The following is a 6815-nucleotide window of genomic DNA, read 5'->3' as shown; positions in this document are numbered from 1 at the left end:
AACCCCCCTAACATGAGCTTGACTCTGTGAGACGGTCAACTTGGTGATTGGTTTAATGAGAGATACAAACTCGTCATCATCAAAGATGGGGACACCAAGAGATGTAAGAAATCGAGTGTGAGGAAACACCCATAAAGGAGACCCAAAGACTTACGACCCTCAAAAACAGTAATCATTTTGGATACTATCATCTCAGATAGGTCAATGGGAAGGCGGTGGTCAATACAATAAAACACATAACCCTGATCTTGGTAATGTGAGAAAAATGAGTGGTAATATAAATGTTGGCACAAAAAATGATGTTTAGGAGACGAGAACGGGGAAGAAGCTCATTTTGCTTAATGAAAGCCCCGGTAACCCAAGTCCGGGGAGTGGCACAAAGTTTAGTGGTCACTAGATCAAAATCAACCAAGCTACGAGTAATAAAAGGATAATGACAATTCCGGACTTTCGGAAGATCAAGAAACCATCTAATGACTTTGTCATCTATAACCAAGGCTTTGTTAGGAACCCAGGTGTGAAAAGAGGGGGTTATTTCTTTGCAAATGAAGTGCATATTACAATAGAATTCTCAAACCAAGCTAAGATTTTGTGGACCAAAGAAAAGCAGGACCTGGTCACCCTCTAAAGCATCAAACAAAGAACGGATAGGAATAGACTCAAAAGCACTAGGATGGACATTGCGTTCTAAGTGAACTTTTCTAGAAACGTAAAACTCTCAATAAAGGTTAGATTTTTCCTTGGATTGAAATTTGTCAGTATTGAAATTGGGGTGAGACACGGTGGTTTTACAACGTTTCAAAGACTCAGCCATGACTGACCAAAAAGAGAAAAGACAATCACAAAACCATAACCCACCAAGACAAAACCAGGGAACAACCAAAACCCATTAGAACCCCCCAAAAAAAACATAGGAGCACAACACAAAACATTAGTCCAACAAGTTAAAAAATCAAAATTTACAAAACCAAAGCACTATATCAATGACTTGAAAAGCAGAGCTAGGTTAAGTCCCAATATCAACCAAATGTAACAGTAAGAGAGATATAAGGACATTAGATTAAGGGAACCAACAATCACTGAGAACATCACAAATTAACAACACAATTCACTGAGAATATCACAAATCAGCAATTAAAACTCATGGCAAAACCAGGGTAAAAAAAAATAAAGCCCTAACAAAACCCTAACAATAAACCCTTGCAAAAATGAACCAAACTGCTAAAATTAAATAGAGAGACAACAAGACAAAAAAAAAAAAAAATCATAAATGATCCCAAACAATGAAGATGAACCCAGGACAATCACAGATAAAGCAGAGCAAAGACACAAATAGAAGGAGGACGAAAAGAAATAGAAAGACTTATCAACGAAGAAGATGCAAGATGGATTGATGAGAAATGCCTTCCAAAAACGAGTGAAGACCAAGAGACGAATAGCAATGGGGAGGAAAAAAAACTAAGAGAGAGATTAAACGAACAAAAAAGGGAAAAAAAATGGAGTCTGAAGAGGCGGATGAACTATTTAAACCTTAATAGGTCGCTTGAGCGAGACATTTGTCACTTGAGCAAAGACACATACGCGCACGAGTTCCCTCGAGCCAAGATGTTGTCGTTCGAGCCCAAAACACAAGCTGCCAGAATCTGTTCCATCTGCAAAAATACTGGGTTGAATGAAAGCTCGCTCAAGCGCAAACTCCCTCACTCGAGCGAAGAATAAAAGAAACAACACACTTAAAAACACCTTTCTGAGAAAAAATAAAAAAAACTCACACAATTAAGTGGAACCTGAAACAAAAGGAAATGAGCACAGTAGCATGAATGTGACACTAAGATGAGATAATATACAAACCATGAAGCCTACAAACGTGCAATATTGACAATATGAAGCATAATATCATGAGCAAATCAAATAAATATTGATCAATGAGCATAGGCTACATGAGAATGCACAACTCAAGTTCAATCATGAGAGCTCACAAAATGAATATGTGTGTGTGCAATCTTTGAGAGGCCACAGAGCTAGAGTTAATCCTCGTAGTGATCGGATAGCTGGACCTCTGGCAAGTATAACTAAACATCACAGAGAAAAGTCAAACCACTAGGAATCAAAGGGTATTTGTTGAGTAAACACAGAGGCTTCCCCTCAATCAATGAGTCCCTTATTTTTATTTTTTTTATTTTTTACTTTACTTTCTTATAGGGCACTCACTGGTGGCATGCACGCTCAAGAGTATGGAAATCAAACCAGAGAAGCATGAAATCAGTAAGGATGGCCTGGTTGGTGCCTCTGAGGTAGCCTTTTCCTAATGCCTGGACTGCAATGAGCTTGGGGAGGAACCGTGAAAGTGAAAAATGATAGTAGATGGTTAAGAGACTCAACATCACCCATGATATGTCAGTATAGGTCAATTCCTCTGAAAATGTATAAGAAACACTGTTAGTGGTCCATAGAGAACTTTGATCACTTGTGCGGAACCCCCTGCAACAGCTTAACTCAAGGATATGTATAGAATGAGATCATGAAGTCAATGAGCATGGGCATTCCGAATGAGCTATGAACAAAGAAGAATGAAATCTTGCAAGCAGCATGAGAAGTGTTCATATGAATCTAAATGCAGAGATGACAAGAATTAATGATAATGAGATTATGACATCCAACCACACATAAAGCCAATCACTCTCACTCACTCAAGTAACAGGTAACACCCTAGTGACTGAGCACGACACCCAAGGTTTTTCTAAGGAACTCAAACCTAAGAAGATCAAAAGGGCTTTGTAAAAATATCAGTTTTTTAATGCTTAGTGGGTACATGTTCAAGAACAACAAGTCCTTCTTCCACTAACTCTTGAATGAAATGATGATGAATGTTAATGTGTTTGGTGCGAGAGTGTTGGATAGGATTTTTAAAAACGTTAATAGCACTTGTGTTATCACAAAAAAAAAATGTGAGAGTGTTCTGGTCTATTCCATAATCATGAAGCATTAGCTTCATCTACAACATTTGGGCATAACAACTCCCTGCAGCAATGTACTCAGCCTTAGCAGTCGAAAGAGAGATGTCATTTTGCTTTTTGTTATACCAGGCAACCAAATTATTCCCAAGGTAAAAACACCCCCCAAATGTGCTCTTATGATCATCAGCACACCCTGCCCAGTCGACATCAGAAAAACTAGTGATTTCAGCTGTAGTGTCGGTCGAGAACCAAATCCCATTACCCAATGTCCCATTAACATACTTAATGATGCGTTTGACTGCAAGAAGATGAGACTCTTTAGGATAGGCTTGGTAGCGAGCACAAACACCTATACTAAATGCAATGTTAGGACGATTGGCTGTGAGATACAAGAGACTCCCTATCATACTCCTATAAAGGGTAGGATCAACATTAGTACCTGAGGAATCTTTGGAAATGTGAAGACTAGTTCTCATGGGAGTGCGTGCATGTTTGGCCGACTCAAGACCGAACTTTAACACAAGGTTTTTGGCATACTTAGTTTGAGAAACAAACATACCCGAAGGAGACTGTTTAATTTGAAGACCTAAAAAATAAGACAACTCTCCCATCATGCTCATCTCAAACTCATGTGTCATGCAATCTGAAAAATATTTCACAAGATGATCAGCAATGGATCCAAATACAATATCATCAACATAAATCTGAGCAACAAGTATATGAGACTTAATATATTTCACAAATAAAGTCTTGTCCACACTACCCCTTTGAAAATTATTATCAAGAAGAAATATAGTAAGTCTATCATACTAAGCCCGAGGGGCTTGTTTTAACCCATACAAAGCCTTGTCTAACTTGTAGACATGGTTTGGATATTTAGGGTCCTCAAACCCTTTTGGTTGCTTAACATAAGCCTCTTCTTTCAAGCACCCATTCAGAAAGGCACTTTTCACATCCATTTGAAACAATTTGAACCCAAGAAAGCATGCAACACCAAGTAAAATACGAATAGATTTGAGATGTGCAACTAGGGCAAACGTCTCATCATAGTCAACACCTCCTACTTGAGTCTAGCGTTGAGAAACCAACCTAGCTTTATTTCTAACTACAGTACCATTCTCATCAGATTTATTCTTAAAGATCCACTTGGTACCTATCACATTCATGTCTCTAGGTCTGGGGATAAGAGTCCAAACATTGCTACGTTCAAATTGATCTAATTCTTCATGCATAGCATTGACCCAACTATCATCTAGTAAGACCTCTTTTATATTCTTAGGTTCAATTAATGAAACATAACACATATGAGATACCTCTTCTTGAATTTGTCTTCAAGTTTTCATTTGATTTGAAACACTTCCAATCACCTATTGAGCTGGGTGATTCAGTTTCACCCTTGCTGATGGTTTGAACATTGGACTTGTGATGACAGAGGCATCAGAAGTGGTGTCTCTTTTTGTACTCTTTGGACTCTAACTTACCTTAGAAGTTGGTGCTGTCTCATCTTTTTATGCTTGGACCTCAGCGTCTTTTTGACTTAGTGGTTCAGTATCCAGGATTGGAGCCTCACCATTTTCTTCCTCATTTATTGCTGAAGTAGGAGAACCTTTGTCATCTATAACCACATTGATCGATTCCATTAAAGATAAAGTTCGCAGGTTATAGACACAAAAGCTCTATTAGTGGTTGAATACCCTAGAAAAATGCCTTCATCACTTCGGCAATCAAATTTTCCTAAAGGCTCTCTATCTTTGAAAATGTAACATTTACTCCCAAAAGTTTTGAAGTATTTTACATTAGGTTTCAATCCCTTCCACAATTCATATGCAGTTTATAAAGTGTCACGCCTTAAATACACACGATTCACAACATAAATGGCGGTATTTAAGGCTTCAACCCAAAACTTTGGAAAAACTTTCTTACTCAAGAGCATGACCCTAGCCATCTCTTGAACAACCCTATTCTTCCTCTCAACAACTCCATTTTGTTGTGGAGTAATTGGTGCAAAAAATTTATGCTTAATTCCATGAATATCATAAAAATCTAAAAACGAACTATTTTCAAACTCACGACCATGATCAGTTTGGATTCTTCTGATATATCTAATAGAAACACCCTGTTCATTTTGGATTTTAAGGACTAAGGCCTGGAAAACATCAAACGTATTAGATTTTTCTCTTAAAAAATTTACCCATGAAAAATGAGTATGATGGTTAAAAAAATGTATCTTTTACCTCCAATGCTTTTAGTGCGAGTGGGTCCCATAAGATCCATATGAACCAATTCAAGCGGACGTTTGGTTATGAAGTTGTTCACCTTTTTATAAGGGGCACGAGTTTGCTTCCCAAGTTGACATGGTCCACACACATGGTTCATATTCTTACCTAGTTTAGGTACTCCTCTCACAAGCTCTTTGTTGGCTATCTTAGTTAGGTCTTTGAAATTCATGTGACCTAATCTTTGATGCCACAAATCAACATTACTTACGATGGCTGAGTGGAAAGTGAGATCATTAGTGGTAACTATAGCGACCCCGGTCTTTTCCCATTTGATTATTGTATCCGGACTTAGGTTCCGTAGATTCTGTCATTGTATAATTGTTGTTGTTGTCCTTTATTTTCTCATTTGGAATTATAGGATGTGTTGGGCAGGTTTGTTTCAGGTTGGTTGGGTTTAGAAACCAAGTGTTGCTGTCCAGGTTTTTGGTTTTTCGCTCGAGCGAGGAGTTGGTCGCTCGAGCGAGATGTCGTTTTGGTTCTTCGCTCGAGCTGGGGTTTGGTCGCTCGAGCGAGAGATGGCGTCCAGTATGGACCTGTAGCTTTGCATTCTTGGCTCGAGCGAGCTTTTCTTTGCTCGAGCGAGTTAGTTCATCCTTCGCTCGAGCTATAGTTCTTTCGCTCGAGCGTGTGTCTGGTTTCAGACCTGAGGGTTTGAGTTCTTCGCTCGATCGAGTTTTCTTTCGCTCGAGCGAGCTTTTGGGTTGCTAGCTCGAGCAAGGCTTCCTTGGCTCGAGCGTAGCTTCTTGTGTCTGGTCGCTCGAGCGACCAAGTCTTCGCTCGAGCGAGCCTGTCCAGTTTATATACACAGCAGCGGGTTTTGATCAGTCTTTTTCATCTTCTTTTGATTCCAAACCCTAGGTCCGACTTCTCTCTCTCCCTACTCACCTTCTTTCTTAGATTTGATCCACTTAGGGTGTGTTTCTACCCTAGATCCTTCATTAAAAAGATAGAGGGAGTCGAGGGCTTTCATTTAATCTGAACATTTGGCGATTTGGAACACTTTGGTATTTGGGCACTCATCTTTGTCTTCACCATTTGTGTTGTTTTCTTCGAGGTAGGGATTTCCTACTCCATTTTATAGGTTTTGTTCTAAGTTTTGGTATTTTGATATGTTGGGGATACTTTGGTAAATTTTGGGAAAAACCCTAGTTGTATTATTGAATTAATTTGTATAAGTAATTCATGGAATTGGGAAAAGAGGGTTAAATTCATGGAATTGGGGAATTCATTGATTAAATGGCGTAATTGGGTAATTGGAATCATTTGTCTATTGAATTGTTGACATAGTTATTTTCAGTTTAGAAATAATTGTTTTGGGCTATCGGTGGAGGATAGTCGTGATTGTTGTAGACATTGCATGTGGATTAGGAATAACTGAAACTAATCACATTGGCTAAGTCATTAATTTTGACTATGGCATTGATACAGAAAATACGTGTATTGATTGAGCATTGCATTTGCATACATTGTTTTGTGTGTGGGAGGAGATAGGGGATGTACTCCACGGTTTAGGGGAAGATAGGGGATGGACCTCTAAACCGGATTTTGTTTGGGAGGAGATAGGGGATGGACTCCATTA

Source organism: Camellia sinensis, chromosome 3, assembly GCF_055761805.1.
Source record: "Camellia sinensis isolate YWXY chromosome 3, ASM5576180v1, whole genome shotgun sequence".
NCBI lineage: Eukaryota > Viridiplantae > Streptophyta > Magnoliopsida > Ericales > Theaceae > Camellia > Camellia sinensis.
This window is presented reverse-complemented; position numbering follows the sequence as displayed.